We start from the raw sequence: 19,869 nt of genomic DNA, 5'->3' as shown, positions 1-19,869 counted from the left end.
CCATGATTTTAAGGAATTCAGGCACAAAACTCCATGCATTTTCATATATAATTTGTATATGCAATAATCATAATTGTGTTTGCAAAGTAAAAATCTAGGCCTTACTGTCAAGACATCGCCTGACTCTCCTCCCCAAAATACCAGCTTTACTCTACTGCAATTTCATTGATTTTAGTACATCGAATTCTAATTTACTCTGATGTAAAATCAGGTCCATATTCTGTTCAGGCTCAAATGTGCCTTGAAGCACAACTGTGAGCAAGAAGTGGTGGCTGAGCTGCTGGGGAAACTGAGTCACAGTTCCCTCCCTGTTTCCCTTTTGCTCTGGTGGCCGTAAGTTGTAGCTGGCCTATATCATATGTGACATCACCCATACTGACTCAGCTGTGCTGGCTTGCAAGTTGCAGAAGAAAAAGCTCTGCCTGCTCCCGGCTTCTGCCTGACCACTCCCACCTGTCCCGAGCAAGGCGCAGACTAGTGGGCCTGGATTGCTGATTTACTACCAAACGCCTGGACTCATGGTCAGAGTAGCTCACACAAAGGTGTAAGGGTGTTCTAAGTCAGATTCTAGCCCTTATATTATGCTAAATTAAATTTATTTTATTAGAAAACTTTTTTAAATTAATGCTTTTCCAGTCATGTTTAACATGCCTGGGTTTACAGACTGAACATAGCAGTGGCATTATGTTAATGTTTGACTCTGCCAAACAAAATCTGGAAGAAAATACCACTCAGGGTCTGAACAGGAGCAGTAGGATGGTTATAGGGACTTTCCAGTTCTTTGTGCAATCAAGATCTATTCCAGCTTTCTGCTTTTATGCAAGGATCAAAGGTTGCACAGCAGAGTGTCTCACACGCATGTCCCTTTTCGTGCTTTCTCCCTAGAAATGCTTCTCACTAGAGACACAATGATCAGATAATCAAAAACAAACTCCAAACCCAGTGAAGAAACCTGTTATTGTTAATGTCTGTTCCTAGCCATACCTGTACATGGCTTGATTAATTAAAAACAGTTTGCAAGAGGTGCACAGTGCTACCAATGAATATTCACACAAGCATAGAATTTCTATTGTACATTACTGAATTATAAAAGGAAAGGACATATGTGGACATCTTCTGAACTCTCCAGGCATGAACTAGTTTTCAGGAATCTGCACTGATGAGAGAAATTCCAGTGAGAGACAGGGAAATAAATTATTTCTGGACATCGTAAATAATTGGCCATTTCTTGCTAACATCAAACAATTCCCAAAGCAATACTCTGCAGAGGAGCTGACATGCAGGATACTGCAGTTGTGTATGTGCTTGGAGTAGAAGAACATAATAGGTATGTTCTTCCTCCTAATGAGTGACATGCCTGCTGAAACCAAAAAGGTACTGCCTGTCAATCTCTCCTTCCCAGGATGGTTTAGGATCTCCCAGCGGTCTCTACAATAGCACAGATGTGACTGCTGCATTTCAAAGAGAAAACAGACAGATTGTTGCATATGTACATGAACTGTAAAGGGAAGCAGCAGACTGAAATTAGTAGAAGGGGGAGAGCAGGGGAGCAAAAAACCATTTGACAAACGAAGTAGTAATAGAAAGCACTTTAATCCAGTAACGATTTCGCAATGGTATGGGCCGCTGCACCTGGTTACCCTGAAGAAAAAGAGTCTTAGAAACAAAGAATATTAGGATGGACATAACAGCGATCCATAATGTGTATCTTCCTACTTTGCCCAGATTACAGGATGCTAGACACACTTTACTTTGAACACATTTATTCTGTTTTCACTTCTTCCAAAGTCCAAGGATTCTTCCAGAGAGGAACATCCTTCCTAATTTCTATAGCCTTTCCTTATTATCTACGTAGGAAGAGAATGGGGGGAAATCTTACAAACAGCTAGGAGTTGATAGAAGGATATAATTTTCAAATACCATTTTCCCCTGAGAGAAAAAACACAATCCACTCTAAAGTTAAGAGATCCCAGTTCTCCTAAGTAACTTAATTCTTTTATGGGTCTGGCTTGTCATTGAGGTCCATCAAGACTATAGCTCTCATCATGCAATTTGACCTGGCTACTAGAACAAGATGGAGAATTGCATGCTGGTCACTGAAGTCTTCAGGGGACACAAATTGATTATAAGGATGAAAGTAGCTGCAGGCTGCACTGTATAGCTCCCTGAGAAAAATAGTTTCTGGGCCAAACTGTGATCATCCCTGAAATAAAATCCCATCTGATTTTTGCACACAGGTGAATGCTCATACCAGGAACAGCTGCAAATGATTTCTCTCCTCTCAGCTAAGGTTTCTTGCCCCTTCTAATAAACGTAAGTACTTACTGGAAGTCATGCTATGACTCTGTCTGACACACTTCCTAGTTTCATACTGAACACCTGTCTGACGTGGAACAGATAAGTAGTTATGGGAACAATAACAATTAAGGCAAGGACCTTCCTTGCGGATTAATGATCAGCTGGGAGAGTCTTTAAATACTGCCATTCCCAGCAGAAATATATGGTGCCTTTTTTTTTCATAAAGGAAAAAATTCAAAGTCTTTTACCTTTTTATGAAAAGTGCTGCAAGGGGACAGAGTTTGAAAGACACTAACTAAGATGGAAAAAATGTGGATCTGGATTTAAAATCTCCATAGTTCACAGATGGTTAGCTTGAAAAACTAGAGTGGCAAGGTGTGGTTGTAAATTTCAGATGTTGCATTCACATTGGGGTAGATCAGATCTGAGGTTCTAGCTTGGGTCCATTTCTCCTTCCTAGGCCTGGCTTCATAAAGTCAGTGCAATGTCTGTACATTTCTATGCTAAGTCTCTTGAGGATTGCTCTTGAATCTGGTTCAGCAATACAGCTCATTTATTTGCATGGGAAAAGCTACGGTGCACTTTAAGTGCCTGCAGAGATCGTCTGACTTTTGATATTTTTGTAAATTTCAAAAACATAAACTTCAGTGACTCATTTAAATCTCCACTAATTAACTGAAGTTCAGTTAACGTATGTATTCCTCTAGCAATTAACAGATGTACATCAGTGCCAGTGTCAAAAACTGGAAAGGAGCCAGTCTGGGGCTCATTATCCCACCAGAAATCCTTGGTCGCTAATCAGTACTTGATAAAGATTAGACAGTTCCCCGCTGATGCTTGGCTATTAAATTCCATTTATACTGTTGCCCCATAAATACTATAAATTCTCTTTCATTAGTGCACTGCTTACAAAACCCTTTGAAAATGGAAGTTTCGTTTGAGGATGACTGAACAAAATGGAATTTAATTAGGCCAGAAGACCTCCAAACCACCATAGCTTCTTAGTGTATATTAATTCCACAGTAATTCTTTTGAAGCTGTTCTGCTACAGTATTTCAAAATAAATGTGTGGCATTAAATCAGTAAGGCTTAGCAAGCTGGGACACACAAAGGTTTTGGTCTAAAGGACATGGATTTGCAGATACCCATGAAGAGAGCTGGGATTTTTTAAGTTGAATTGTACCCATTCCATGATGCTACTGTGGGAAACAACCGGTTTTGGTTTATAAAATGCTCCGATGAAAATCAATTTTCCAGCTGTAGAAACTATGTTTGTGTTTTCGCACACAAATAACTTGAGGGGCATTAGAAAGTTAGAACTGAAGGACACAGTGCATTGATCCAGAATCTGAAGGGTTGTGTTGTTCTGAGTGCATTGTAGATGGGTTCATTAGATGCTCCTCCTTTCCTATTAGGTAGATGGACTCCTATTGGGAGCAGTATCTTGTATGTTATGTTATTTTATAATTTGGTTGGACAATAAGCTTGCAAAGACCAACCTGAAAGCCACTAAAAATAATGTTCTTGCTCCTAACCTTGTCAGTCAGCTGTATTAAAGTCCAAACTTGGTGCCACCAAGCCAGACTGTCCTTTGTGAGCCATTTATACATCAACAGTGGAAACCTGCATGGTTGGTGGGAAATAGTATTTGAGGATCTTGCATTCCAAGACAGATTGACTCTCCTTAGGGTTACTCGAGAGCTGATGTTATGAATGATCATCGTGGTCAGGATACGCACTACTGATGCCCTAAGGTATTTTTTATTCCTCTGCACCAAGAGCATAAGCCCTATCAGTTGAACTAGAGGAGAACCTCTGTTAGCCCTTCATCTGGTCCTGATTTGATTTCGAATTAAGTCAATAGGAGTTTTGACAGCAAACAGACTCAGGCCCTCTATTGTTATTATCTATCTATGAGTACAGTATGTTATAATACATAATGTACATAGAAAAACTTATTTTTATATGATGGGAATTGGTCATTTTAACTGTCATTGATTTCAGATTCTTAAATGATGTTTTATTTTGTTGCCTTGCTCCCACCTGGGGCTGGTATTTTTATACCAAAACACCATTTGCCTTTATTTTAGCAGCCTGTAGACTATCACAAAAGTAATAAATCATTCTGTTTTATTAAAAAAACCTGTATTTCTTACTGATAGTGTCAGGAATAAGAGCGCTGTTTGAGAATGATAGAATACACTAACAGGATCTCAATATCCACTGCACTTGCAGTGAAATCTATGGCCAGGCGTGGCTTCAGGCACCAGCAAGCCAAGCCTGTGCCTGGGGCGGCAAGCCACAAGGGTGCTCTGCCGATCGCCGCGAGGGTGGCAAGCAGGCTGCCTTCGGCGGCATGCCTGCAGAGGGTCCGCTGCCCCCGCGTCTTTGGCGGACCTCCCGCAGGCGTGCTGCCAAATCCGTGGGACCGGGGACCTCCCGCAGGCAAGCCACAGAAGGCAGCCTGCCTGCCGTGCTTGGGGCAGCAAAATACCTAGAGCCTTGTCTATGGCAGATAGTGACAATGGAACATCATGTACCAGTGCCTCATAATGATAATTGTGCACGTTGGCAATCCCAGAAGGGCCTGGAAGTAAGCTGGTATCTTTCACAGAAGCAAACTAAGCCTGTGAAATTGTACTTTTCAGATCTGTTTTTTCCCCTTTTCTTGTTCTGTAGCCGAAGAGGGAAAAAAGTCATGGAAAGTTGTGTCCTCCCTTCTCCATGCAGCTCTTTAAAATCCGAGAGGGCTTGTGTTGTTAGAAATGCCAGAAAATTGTTGAATAATAGATCACCTTTCCAAGCCACTCAGAGATATTGTGAGTTGTGTCTGTCCAGAGTAATGATCTCCTGATTCATGTGTCTGCTACGTATGTGTCCAACTGAGCAGGAGAGGGGATTCTGACTTTCCTGGCCTGTTTTATATGGATCATCTGTCGAGCTGCCCCAATATTTGGGGTGTTTTTTGTGATTTTTTTTTTAAAACCAAACAGTTTTTGTTTAGCTCAAAATGTTTCACTTTTAATTCATCTTTCAACAACAAAAAATCAAAATGAACATTTTCAAAATGTAACTTTTTTTTATTTTTTAGAAAAATTTCATTTAATTTATAAATATTTCTTTTTAAAATGTCAGGGATTTTTCTCCTTTCTCTCACTTCTTATTTTTTTGCTGGAAAAGTGTGAATAAATTTGAAAAAAGGGAGGAAAAGAGTTACTTTCTCTTCTTATTACAAAAAAACGCTTTCACATTTTTCCAGTAGAAAAAAGGGGACAAGAGTAAAATAAAAGTGAGAGAAAATGGTTTTTTTCCAATTCATTTCCAATGTTTACTTTTTCCATCATTCCTACTGAGAAAAATTCAACAAGGAAAAGAAAAAGTAGCTTTTTTCCTTCACTTTCTCTAACATTTTTACCTCCCATCCCCAGTGGGAAAAAAAGGTGTGTGTTTGAAATGGAAAATTCAGAAAAATTCAAAACCATTTTGAAATTTGTCACTGTGAAATTTTTTGAAAGCCAAACTGTCATAACATTTTTTATATTTTTGTGAAAAAAATTATTTTCAGTGAAACTCCATTTTTTGTCAAAAACACTTTTCATCAGAATAATTTTGACCTGCCCTAATCTTACCATTAGCCAGCAAAGACTCATCTTTATTTGAGGTTTTTTTAAAAAAACATACGTTTACTGATTTCACAATCTGATTTGAAGAAACTACGTTCACTTGCATGATACTAAGTATCAGGGGGTAGCCGTGTTAGTCTGGATCTGTAAAAAGTGACAAAGAGTCATGTGGCACCTTATGGATTAACAGATGTATTGGAATAAGCTTTCGTGAGTGAATACTCACTTCGTCAGATATACAGGCAAGAATCAGTCTAGAGATAATGAGGTTAGTTCAATCAGGGAGGATGAGGCCCTCTTCTAGCAGTTAAGGTGTGAACACCAAGGGAGGAGAAACTGCTTCTGTAGTTGGCTAGCCATTCACAGTCTTTGTTTAATCTTGAGCTGATGGTGTCAAATTTGCAAATGAACTGAAGCTCAGCAGTTCCGCTTTGAAGTCTGGTCCTGAAGTTTTTTTGCTGCAGGATGGCTACCTTTAAATCTGCTATTGTGTGTCCAGGGAGGTTGAAGTGTTCTCCTACAGGTTTTTGTATATTGCCATTCCTAATATCTGACGTGTGTCCATTTATCCTTTTATGTAGGGACTGTCCAGTTTGGCCGATGTACACAGCAGAGGGATATTGCTTGCACATGGTAGCGTATATTACCATGTGGCTGATCTGGTTAGGTCCTGTGATGATGTTGCTGGTGTAGCTATGTGCGCAGAGTTGGCATCGAGGTTTGTTGCATGGATTGGTTCCTGAGTTAGAGTTACTACGGTACAGTGTGTGGTTGCTGGTGAGAATATGCTTAAGTTTTGTGAGTTGTCTGTGGGTGAGGACTGGCCTACCTCCCAAGGCCTGTGAAAGTGAGGGATCATTGTCCAGGATGGGTTGTAGATCACTGATGATGCATTGCAGAGGTTTTTGCTGAGGACTGTGTCTGAGACCAATGCAGGTTCGAGTAAAGATTTGATTGAGAGAGGAAAATCAAAATGAAAACAGATTGTAATTCAAAACCAAGTAGTTGTTTATTAATGGGGAATGAGTTGCAACTTGGGCTGGGGAGGAGCACTTTTACCAACTAACAATACTACCAGAATAAAAGTCTATTGTCACACAATAGCACTCCCATTGAGAGTCATACCAGCACTCTATATGCATGCAAATAAAGTGGTTTTTCTGGTTTCCCTTCATTGAACATTAGCTAGAGAGAGAAAAGGAAAAAAGCACTGTTGCTAGGCAGACTTCAGGAGGCAACAGAGAACCTGCAGTTCAGAGGATAAACACCGGAGGGCACCCCAACACAAGAAAACAGGAATCATGACTTCTAAGGCAAAAATTAAGGCCGAAGACCAATTCAAAGAAGCTGAACACAGGCGACAACTAGAAATAAAACAAAAAGAGATGGAGCTGAAAGAAAAGGAAGAAAGCATCAAACAGGCAGCCCAAGAGGCAGCACACAAAAGAAAACTAGAAGCAGAAGAGGTGGCCTACCGAAGGAAACAAGCAGAAGATGAGGCAGCCCACAGAAGACAGATAGAACTCCAGAGGGAAGCCCACCAACAGGCCATGGAATTAGAAAAGGCTAAGCAACAGACTCCAGCCAATCCTAACAACCCATCGCCCATTATTGCTCCACAGCACAGGAAATTTCCCACCTACAAGGCAGGTGATGACACCGAGGCCTTCTTGGAAAATTTTGAAAGAGCCTGTCTTGGGTACAGCATCCCCGAAGACCAGTACATGGTAGAATTAAGACCACACCTCAGTGGACCTTTAGCAGAGGTGGCAGCTGAAATGCCCAAGCCGCAAATGAATGACTATAAACTTTTTCAAACCAAGGCCAGATACAGGATGGGGATAACCCCAGATCATGCCCGTCGGCGCTTCAGAACCCAAAAATGGAAACCAGAGGTGTCATTTCCCAAACACGCCTACTACATTGCAAAAAACTATGAGGCCTGGTTAACAGGAAACAACATTCAAACCTTGGAAGAAGTGAACCTCCTCATACAAATGGAGCAGTTCTTGGATGGTGTTCCTGAAGACATCACACGGTACATACAAGATAGAAATCCCAAAACTATCGCTGAGGCGGGGGAGATTGGAGCCAAATGGATGGAACTGGCCGAAAGCAAAAAAGCTACTGTCAAGGGGAACGATTACCCCAGGGGGCACACAGACCATAAACCCTACAACCGAGGACAGCCAAAGACCCTACATACCACCCAAGTAAAGCCACAGATACCCTACTCTTCAACCTCACCAGTCTCCAGTAACTCACCTCGGCCCAGTGACCCATCAGATGGAAGATGCTTTAAGTGTAATGAACTGGGACATATCAAGGCCAACTGTCCCAAGAACACCATGCGAGTGCAATTCATTACACCACCATCACACCAAAGATCCCCAGGCCCGGATGCCTCTCAAATACCCTTGGAGCGAAGGGAAAATTTGAGAGTGGGCGGAAAGAAGGTTACTGCGTGGAGAGACACGGGGGCACAAGTGTCAGCTATCCACCAATCCTTCGTTGACCCCAAATTCATCAACCCAAAGGCCAAAGTTACAATTTACCCCTTCATGTCACAAGCTGTAGACTTGCCTACAGCTCAACTGCCTGTCCAGTACAAAGGCTGGTCAGGAATGTGGACTTTTGCAGTCTATGACAATTATCCTATCCCCATGCTACTGGGGGAAGACTTGGCCAACCAGGTGAGGCGGGCCAAGAGAGTGGGAATGGTTACCCGTAGCCAAACCAGGCAAGCTTCCAGACCCATTCCTGTTCCTGAGCCGTCCACAGAAGCCCCGTCTGTGTTACCAGAGACCCAGACAGAGGCAGTGGACCCGGATTCCATGCCTACCACTGAAACAGCCACAGCATCTCCAGTCCCAGGCCCGGAACTGGAACAGCAACCAGCACCAGCAAGTGCAACCACATCTTCAAACTCAACGCCAGAGGGCGCCAGCGAGCCAGAACTGGCAGAAGCAAAAAACAGCCATACCCAAAAGGCTCAGCCAGAGCCTGAAATACCCTCAGGTGCACCAGCGGAGAGCGGTTCACCAGCAACGGAAACAACCCCATCACCTACATCGCTTCCAGAGGGACCAAGCCCAAGTCCACAGTCTGAGGAAGAACTGGTAACCCCAGCCTCGAGGCAACAGTTCCAGACTGAGCAGGAAGCAGATGACAGCCTTCAGAAAGCGTGGGCGGCGGCACGGAGCACCCCACCGCCTCTCAGCTCTTCTAATCGATCCCGGTTTGTTATAGACCAAGGACTTTTATACAAGGAAATTCTTTCTGGTGGACACCGGGAAGAATGGCAGCCACAAAAACAGTTGGTGGTTCCAACTAAGTACCGGGAGAAGCTCTTAAGCTTAGCCCATGATCATCCCAGTGGCCATGCTGGGGTGAACAGAACCAAGGACCGGTTGGGGAAGTCCTTCCACTGGGAGGGGATGGGCAAGGATGTTGCCAAGTATGTCCGGTCTTGTGAGGTATGCCAAAGAGTAGGTAAGCCTCAAGACCAGGTCAAGGCCCCTCTCCAGCCACTCCCCATAATTGAGGTCCCATTTCAGCGAGTAGCTGTGGATATTCTGGGCCCTTTCCCAAAAAAGACGCCCAGAGGAAAGCAGTATGTACTGACTTTAGTGGACTTTGCTACCCGATGGCCAGAAGCAGTAGCTCTAGGCAACACCAGGGCTAACACTGTGTGCCTGGCCCTAACAGACATCTTTGCCAGGGTAGGTTGGCCCTCTGACATCCTTACAGATTCAGGGTCTAATTTCCTGGCAGGGACCATGGAAAAACTGTGGGAAACTCATGGGGTGAATCACTTGGTTGCCACCCCGTACCACCATCAAACCAATGGCCTGGTGGAAAGGTTCAATGGAACTTTGGGGGCCATGATAAGAAAATTCATCAACGAATTCTCCAATAATTGGGACCTAGTGTTGCAGCAGTTGCTGTTTGCCTACAGGGCTGTACCACATCCCAGTTTAGGGTTTTCACCATTTGAACTTGTGTATGGTCACGAGGTTAAGGGGCCATTACAGTTGGTGAAGCAGCAATGGGAGGGGTTTACGCCTTCTCCAGGAACTAACATTCTGGACTTTGTAAGCAACCTACAAAGCACCCTCCGACACTCTTTAGCCCTTGCTAGAAAGAACCTAAAGGATGCTCAAGAAGAGCAAAAGGCCTGGTATGACAGACATGCCAGAGAACGTTCCTTCAAGGTAGGAGACCAGGTTATGGTCTTGAAGGCGCAACAGGCCCATAAGATGGAAGCATCATGGGAAGGGCCATTCACGGTCCAAGAGCGCCTGGGAGCTGTAAACTACCTCATAGCATTTCCCAATTCCTCACTAAAGCCTAAAGTGTACCATGTTAATTCTCTCAAGCCTTTCTATTCCAGAGACTTACAGGTTTGTCAGTTTACAGTCCAGGGAGACGATGCTGAGTGGCCTGACGGTGTCTACTACGACGGGAAAAAAGACGGTGGCGTGGAAGAGGTGAACCTCTCAACCACCCTGGAACGTCTGCAGCGGCAACAAATCAAGGAGCTGTGCACTAGCTTCGCCCCATTGTTCTCAGCCACCCCAGGACGGACTGAACGGGCATACCACTCCATTGATACAGGTAATGCTCACCCAATCAGAACCCCACCCTACCGGGTGTCTCCTCATGCCCAAGCTGCTATAGAACGGGAGATCCAGAACATGCTACAGATGGGTATAATCCGCCCATCTACCAGTGCATGGGCATCTCCAGTGGTTCTGGTACCCAAACCAGATGGGGAAATACGCTTTTGCGTGGACTACCGTAAGCTAAATGCGGTAACTCGTCCGGACAACTATCCAATGCCACGCACTGATGAGCTATTGGAAAAGTTGGGACGTGCCCAGTTCATCTCTACAATAGACTTAACCAAGGGGTACTGGCAAGTACCACTAGATGAACCTGCCAAGGAGAGGTCAGCATTCGTCACCCATGCGGGGGTGTATGAATTCAATGTCCTTCCTTTCGGCCTTCGAAATGCACCCGCCACCTTCCAGAGGCTGGTAGACGGTCTACTAGCTGGACTGGGAGAATTTGCAGTTGCCTACCTCGATGATGTGGCCATTTTTTCAGACTCCTGGCCCGAACACCTACTACACCTGGAAAAGGTCTTTGAGCGCATCAGGCAGGCAGGACTAACTGTTAAGGCCAAAAAGTGTCAAATAGGCCAAAACAGAGTGACTTACCTGGGGCACCAGGTGGGTCGAGGAACCATAAACCCCCTACAGGCCAAAGTGGATGCTATCCAAAAGTGGCCTGTCCCACGGTCCAAAAAGCAAGTCCAATCCTTCTTAGGCTTGGCCGGATACTACAGGCGATTTGTACCACACTACAGCCAAATCGCTGCCCCATTGACCGACCTAACCAAAAAGACCCAGCCAAATGCCGTTAAGTGGACTAATAAGTGTCAAAAAGCCTTTACCCAGCTTAAGGCAACGCTCATGTCTGACCCTGTACTCAGGGCCCCGGATTTTGACAAACCATTCCTAGTAACCACGGATGCATCTGAGCGTGGTATAGGAGCAGTGCTCATGCAGGAAGCAACAGATCACAACTTCCATCCTGTCGTGTTTCTCAGCAAGAAACTGTCTGAGAGGGAAAGTCACTGGTCAGTCAGTGAAAAGGAATGCTATGCCATTGTGTACGCCCTGGAAAAGCTACGCCCATATGTTTGGGGACGGCGGTTCCAACTACAAACTGACCATGCTGCACTAAAGTGGCTTCATACTGCCAAGGGGAACAACAAGAAACTTCTTCGGTGGAGTTTAGCTCTCCAAGATTTTGATTTTGAAATTCAACACATCACAGGAGCTTCTAACAAAGTTGCTGATGCCCTCTCCCGTGAGAGTTTCCCAGAATCCAGTAGTTAAAAAGTGTTCTTAACATGTAAAAGTCTGTTAGTTATATACTTAGTAGTATATGTAAAGGTGCATGTGTTGTATTAATCTGTTTATTTTCAAGTTCTAGAAGGAAATTGCCGCCAGTGAGCTTCCCCACTGTCTGCAATTTGGGGGGCGTGTCATAAACAGATAGCTAAGGGTTAATGTCTCTTTCACCTGAAACACCTGACCAGAGAACCAATCAGGAAACCGGATTTTTTCAACCTTGGGTGGAGGGAAGTGTGTCTCTGAGTCTTTTGTCTGTCTGCCTGTTTCCTCTGAGCTTTGGAGAAGTAGTTCTATTTTCTAGTCTTCTGTTTCTAAGTGTAAGGACAAAGAGATCAGATAGTAAGTTCTATGGTTTCTTTTCTTTGGTATTTGCATGAATATAAGTGCTGGAAATGTTTTGATTTGTATTCTTTTTGAATAAGGCTGTTTATTCAATATTCTTTTAAGCAATTGACCCTGTGTTGTATCATCTTAATACAGAGAGAACATTTGTATTTTTTCTTTCTTTTTTATATAAAGTTTTCTTTTAAGACCTGTTGGAGTTTTTCTTTACTTCAGGGAAATTAAGTCTGTACTCACCAGGGAATTGGTGGGAGGAAGAAATCAGGGGAAAGCTGTGTGTTGGATTGCTAGCCTGATTTTGCATTTCCTCTGGGTGGAGAGGAAAGTGCTTTTGTTCCAGGATTGGGAACGGAGAGGGGGACTCACTCTGCGTAGTTTCACAGAGCTTGTGTCTGTGTATCTCTCCAGGAGCACCTGGAGGGGGGAAGGGAATCAGGATTATTTCCCTTTGTTGTGAGACTCAAGGGATTTGGGTCTTGTGGTCCCCAAGGAAGGTTTTTCAGGGGGACCAGAGTGCCCCAAAACACTCTAATTTTTTGGGTGGTGGCAGCAGTACCAGGTCCAAGCTGGTAACTAAGCTTGGAGGTTTTCATGCTAACCCCCAAATTTTGGACGCTAAGGTCCAGAATCTGGGAATAAGGTTATGTCATGTCATAAACAGATAGCTAAGGGTTAATGTCTCTTTCACCTGAAACACCTGACCAGAGAACCAATCAGGAAACCGGATTTTTTCAACCTTGGGTGGAGGGAAGTGTGTCTCTGAGTCTTTTGTCTGTCTGCCTGTTTCCTCTGAGCTTTGGAGAAGTAGTTCTACTTTCTAGTCTTCTGTTTCTAAGTGTAAGGACAAAGAGATCAGATAGTAAGTTCTATGGTTTCTTTTCTTTGGTATTTGCATGAATATAAGTGCTGGTACTTTGCCTCCTAATGGGAGGGCTATTGCATGACAAAAGACCCTTAACAGTCTTCTCGCTTAACATGCAAACCACAAACTGCTAGAGAGAGCAGAAAAAAAAAATTTCTCTCTGGTTCCCTTTTAAAACCAAACTGTTTCTCTCTGCTAAAAAGCCCTTAGCAGAGAAAAGAAAAATATAATATTCCTACTGGCTTCTGGATTCTGTCTATATCCCGCCGCTGCACACCATGACATAACCTTATTCCCAGATTCTGGACCTTAGCGTCCAAAATTTGGGGGTTAGCATGAAAACCTCCAAGCTTAGTTACCAGCTTGGACCTGGTACTGCTGCCACCACCCAAAAAATTAGAGTGTTTTGGGGCACTCTGGTCCCCCTGAAAAACCTTCCTTGGGGACCACAAGACCCAAATCCCTTGAGTCTCACAACAAAGGGAAATAATCCTGATTCCCTTCCCCCCTCCAGGTGCTCCTGGAGAGATACACAGACACAAGCTCTGTGAAACTACGCAGAGTGAGTCCCCCTCTCCGTTCCCAATCCTGGAACAAAAGCACTTTCCTCTCCACCCAGAGGAAATGCAAAATCAGGCTAGCAATCCAACACACAGCTTTCCCCTGATTTCTTCCTCCCACCAATTCCCTGGTGAGTACAGACTTAATTTCCCTGAAGTAAAGAAAAACTCCAACAGGTCTTAAAAGAAAACTTTATATAAAAAAGAAAGAAAAAATACAAATGTTCTCTCTGTATTAAGATGATACAACACAGGGTCAATTGCTTAAAAGAATATTGAATAAACAGCCTTATTCAAAAAGAATACAAATCAAAACATTTCCAGCACTTATATTCATGCAAATACCAAAGAAAAGAAACCATAGAACTTACTATCTGATCTCTTTGTCCTTACACTTAGAAACAGAAGACTAGAAAATAGAACTACTTCTCCAAAGCTCAGAGGAAACAGGCAGACAGACAAAAGACTCAGAGACACACTTCCCTCCACCCAAGGTTGAAAAAATCCGGTTTCCTGATTGGTTCTCTGGTCAGGTGTTTCAGGTGAAAGAGACATTAACCCTTAGCTATCTGTTTATGACAGTTGCAACTTGGGCTGGGGAGGAGCACTTTTACCAACTAACAATACTACCAGAATAAAACCATACACAATTTAAAACAGTCTATTTACATCCAACAACAAGAAACCAAGCAGTCTATAATCAACTGCTCACTAAAAGCCAGAGCAGATACACAAACCAAGTAAACTGTACATGCATTAATTGAATACTATAAAAATACACCAACTAACCGCAATAGCAATTAATACAACAATTTGACTCTCATATACTATATACACAACTTGTTACCAAGTAAGGGAAGAAGTTAAACAAACAGAGTATCTACAGAAATTAAAATGCACATACCACACTCCAGGCGCAGCTGACCAGCAGTACAGACACCGAGGACATGGCGAATTAGGGAGGGGAAGTGTAGGGAGGCGCCCTGGCTCCCCACTGCGCCTGAGAGGGATGAGCCAGAGCAGCTGCCTCAGTGGGCGGAGTCACTGCCGCCTGTCCCCGCCCCCCAGAAGTCAAGGGGCGGGACAGGAAGTATAAAAGCCCGGCTTCAGTGCTCAGTTGACCGCAAGCTGCTGAAGAGGACAGATGCTGGTGCCCGAGCTCCCGCCGGGCCCAGCCTGCCCCGTGCTCACTACCCGGAGGAGCGCTGGCCTGACTTGCCTCGGGCCCGGTATCCGGAGGAGCGCTGGCCTGACCTGCCCCGCACTCACTACCCGGAGGAGCGCTGGCCTGACTTGCCTCGGGCTCGGTATCCGGAGGAGCGCTGGCCTGACCTGCCCCGCGCTCACTACCCGGAGGAGCGCTGGCCTGACCTGCCCCGTGCTCACTACCCAGAGGAGCGCCGGCCTGACCTGTCCCGCGCTCACTACCCGGAGGAGCGCTGGCCTGACCTGCCTCGTGCCCAGAATCCAGAGGAGCTGCCGGAGCTTCCCGCCGCCCAGTATCCAGAGGAACCCATGGTCTGGGACCCGCTGGACAACGCCAGCAGAGGACAGGTACCTAGAGAGGGGGAGACTGGAAGTGGCCTGGGGGTAGCCGACCCCAGTCTGGCTCCAGAGGACCCTGAACCAATGTTAGAGTGTTGCAGCCAGGATTCCCCACCGACTGCAGCGAACCCTTGCCGCTGCTAGGGCCCCGGGCTGGGACGCAGTGGAGTGGGAGGGCCTGCGTCCCCCTGCCACCCTTCCAAGGGTGACAGACTTCCCCCTCTCCCTGGCCTGAGGAGGCCTTCTGTATAGACTTACGGTTTAAACTGCTGCTCAGCCCCTGCTGACAGGCCTGAGCCTGAACTGTTTACTGCCCCGCCCTGCCCCAGGGCCGGGCCTATAGACTTTGTGTTTGCTCAGCCTGCTGACAGGCCTGAGCCTGAACTGTTTACTGCCCCGCCCTGCCCCAGGGCCGGGCCTATAGACTTTGTGTTTGCTCAGCCTGCTGACAGGCCTGGGCCTGAACTGTTTACTGCCCCACCCTGCCCCAGGGCCGGGCCTATAGACTTTGTGTTTGCTCAGCCTGCTGACAGGCCTGGGCCTGAACTGTTTACTGCCCCACGCTGCCCCAGGGCCGGGCTTATAGACTTAGTGTTTGCTCAGCCTGCTGGAGGGCCGGGATTCTGCCTTGTTTACAGACCTTTTTTTCCCTCAGTCCCTGCTGAGGGGTTCGGCCTACCCGGATGGCTGCCTGTAGGGAGGCACCCTGGCTCCCTGCCGCTCCTGAGAGGGACGAGCCCCAGCACCGGATGCTTACAGGAAGTAATCCAAAGAACCAAAATGACACAACACGAGCCGGCTAAATCTGGAGGAGACCCTGGGTGGAAGGGTAATCAGGCAGATACTCCTGCAGATTTTGGCGCGAGACTTAGTTTTATTTGGACACTCTTACTCGTGTCAGCGTCTGGTTGGTCCCTAGCTCCTTCACCAACCAGGTTCCGACCTGGTGCCCTCTACGTCAATGGGAGCTGCACCTGGCACACTACTTTTGCACACAGCCCTATGCTTTTGCACACAGCACGAACTTGACCTTTTGACCAATAGATGGTTCGAGAACAGGCACACTGGTATTTTTGCACATGGCACTAGCCTGACCCCTAGGTGACCAGGAAAAAAGAGCGGGAATAGGCACATGGCACCAATGTGACCTTTTGACCAACAATTAGCCAAACAGACGCCATGTTTGAGCATAGGCTTTAGGGCTGTGACAAACTGTAGGTGATGGCCAGTGGCATTCTGTTGGTTTCTTTCTTTGTCGTATCTTGCAGCAGGAGGCTCCTGGGTACACTTCTGGCTCTGTTGATTTGTTTCCTTATTTCCTCGTGTGGGTATCGTAGTGTTGAGAATGCTTGGTGAAGATCTTGTAGGTGTTGGTCTCTGTCTGAGGGGTTGAAGCAAATGCGGTTGCACCTCAGTGCTTGGCTGTAGACAATGGATCATGTGGTGTGCCCGGAATGAAAGCTGGCGGCATGAACGTAGGCATAGCGGTCAGTGGGTTTTCGGTATAGGGTGGTGACACTTCCTAAACACCACGTGACTGTCACTGATTTGTACCGTGGTGTCTAGGAAGTGGACCTCTTGTGTAGATTGGTCTAGACTAGGGTGACCAGACAGCAAGTGTGAAAAATCGGGAGATGGGGTGGGGGGTAATAGGAACCTATATAAGAAAGACCCAAAAATCAGAACTGTCCCTATAAAACCGGAACATCTGGTCACTCTAGTCCATGCTAAGGTTGATGGTGGGGTGGAAGCTGTTGAAATCATAGTGGAATTCTTCCAGAGTCTCCTTGGATCCAGATGATGAAGATGTCATCAATGTAGCATAGGTAGAGAAGGGGCGTGAGTGGATGGGAACTGAGGAAGCGTTGTTCCAGGACATATATAAAAATATTGGCATATTGTGGGGCCATGCGGGTGCCCATAGTGGTGCTACTGATCTGGAGGTATATATTGTCACCAAATTTTAAATAACTGTGCGTGAGGATAAAGTCACAGAGCTCAGCAACCAGTTGTGCTGTGGCATCATCAGGGATACTGTTCCTGACAGCTTGTATTCCATCTGTGTGTGGGATATTTGTGTAGAGAGCCTCCAAATCCATGGTGGCTAGGATGGTGTTTTTTGGAAGATCACCAATGCATTGTAATTTTCTCAGGAAATCAGTGGTGTCACGGAGATAGCTGGGAGTGCTGGTGGCATAGGGTCTGAGTAGAGAGTCCACATATCCAGACAGTCCTTCAGTGAGAGTGCCAATTCCAGAGATGATGGGGCATCCAGGATTTCCAGGTTTGTGGATCTTGGGTAGTAGATAGAATAACCCCAGTCTGAGCTCTAAGGAGATGTTGGTTTGTTCCTGTGTTAGTGTAGGGAGTGTTCTGAGTAAATGGGGAAGTTTCTTAGTGTGTTCCTCAGTGGGATCTGAGGAGAGTGGCCTGTAGAATTTAGTATTGGAGAGTTGTTTGGCAGCCTCCTTTTGATAGTCAGACCTGTTTATGATACTGTTACTCTAGAACCCATTCATCCAGGCAGATAGGCATGACTCCACAGAGGGCTAAATCCTGGTCCTGTTGAAGTCAGTGTGAGTTTTGCCATTGATATCAATGACACTATGTGTTGTGTACTCTTCAAGTCACTCTTGTTTCAGCTATGTGTCTGATCTGTCTCAATGAGGCACCCATGCAGATACACCGATACAAGTGCACTTGTTAGGGGCACACTGATGTCTGTGTGGAACTTTCAGTGACATCAGTGGGATATACCACAGAGACCCATTCAGATACACTCAGAACAATAACTACAGAAATATGTAAAAGCAGCAAAGAGTCCTGTGGCACCTTATAGACTAACAGATGTTTTGGAGCATGAGCCTTTGTGTCACCCCCACCAACATGATACAGGTCTGCGGCGATCTGGAAGCCTACTTCCGTCGTCTCCGACTCGAAGAATACTTTCAGGAGAACACTGAACAGCGCACTGATACACAGGTACCCTCCCACCAACAGCAGCAGAAGAAGAACTCCACATGGACTCCTCCTGAGGGTCGAAATGACAGTCTGGACCTCTACATTGAATGCTTCCGCCGACGTGCACAGGCAGAAATTGTGAAAAAACAACATCGCTTGCCTCATAACCTAAGTCGTGCAGAATGCAATGCCATCCACAGCCTCAGAAACCACCCTGACATTATCATCAAAGAGACTGATAAAGGAGGTGCTGTTGTCATCATGAACAGGTCTGACTACCAAAAGGAGGCTGCCAGACAACTGTCCAACACCAAATTCTACAGGCCGCTTCCCTCAGATCCCACTGAGGAATACACTAAGAAACTGCAACATCTACTCAGGACACTCCCTACACTAACACCGGAACAAATCAACATACCCTTAGAGCCCCGACCACGGTTATTCTATCTACAACCCAAGATCCACAAACCTGGAAATCCTGGATGCCCCATCATCTCGGGCATTGGCACTCTCACTGAAGGACTGTCTGGATATGTGGACTCTCTACTCAGACCCTATGCCACCAGCACTCCCAGCTATCTCCGTGACACCACTGATTTCCTGATGAAACTACAATGCATTGGTGACCTTCCAGAAAACACCATCCTAGCCACCATGGATGCAGAGGCTCTCTACACGAACATCCCACTGTCAAACCTTAGGTCCCAGATTTGGACCTTAGCGTCCAAAATATGGGGGTTAGCATGAAAACCTCCAAGCTTAGTTACCAGCTTGGACCTGGTACTTGCTGCCACCACCCAAAAAATTAGTGTTTTGGGGCACTCTGGTCCCCCTGAAAAACCTTCCCTGGGGACCCCAAGACCCAAATCCCTTGAGTCTCACAACAAAGGGAAATAATCCTTTTTCCCTTCCCCCCCCTCCAGGTGCTCCTGGAGAGATACACAGACACAAGCTCTGTGAATCCAAACAGAGTGACTCCCCCTCTCCGTTCCCAGTCCTGGAAACAAAAGCACTTTCCTCTTCACCCAGAGGGAATGCAAAATCAGGCTAGCAAATCCAACACACACAGATCTCCCCCTGATTTCTTCCTCCCACCAATTCCCTGGTGAGTACAGACTCAATTTCCCTGAAATTTCCCAGAAAAGAAAACTCCAACAGGTCTCAAAAAGAAAGCTTTATATAAAAAAGAGAGAAAAATACATACAAATGGTCTCTCTGTATTAAGGTGACAAAATACAGGGTCAATTGCTTAAAAGAATATTGAATAAACAGCCTTATTCAAAAAGAATACAAATCAAAGCACTCCAGCACTTATATTCATGCAAATACCAAAGAAAAGAAACCATATAACTTAGTATCTGATCTCTTTGTCCTTACACTTAGAAACAGAAGATTAGAAAGCAGAAACTACTTCTCCAAAGCTCAGAGAAAGCAGGCAGACAGACAAAGACTCAGACACAAACTTCCCTCCACCCAGAGTTGAAAAAATCCGGTTTCCTGATTGGTCCTCTGGTCAGGTGCTTCAGGTGAAAGAGACATTAACCCTTAGCTATCTGTTTATGACACGCCCCCCAAATTGCAGACAGTGGGGAAGCTCACTGGCGGCGATTTCCTTCTAGAACTTTAAAATAAACAGATTAGTACAACACATGCACCTTTACATATACCACTAAGTATATAACTAACAGACCTCTACATTTTAAGAACACTGTTCAACAACTGGATTCTGGGAAACTCTCACGGGAGAGTGCATC

The sequence above is a fragment of the Gopherus evgoodei genome, chromosome 14 (assembly GCF_007399415.2).
Source record: "Gopherus evgoodei ecotype Sinaloan lineage chromosome 14, rGopEvg1_v1.p, whole genome shotgun sequence".
NCBI lineage: Eukaryota > Metazoa > Chordata > Testudines > Testudinidae > Gopherus > Gopherus evgoodei.
This window is presented reverse-complemented; position numbering follows the sequence as displayed.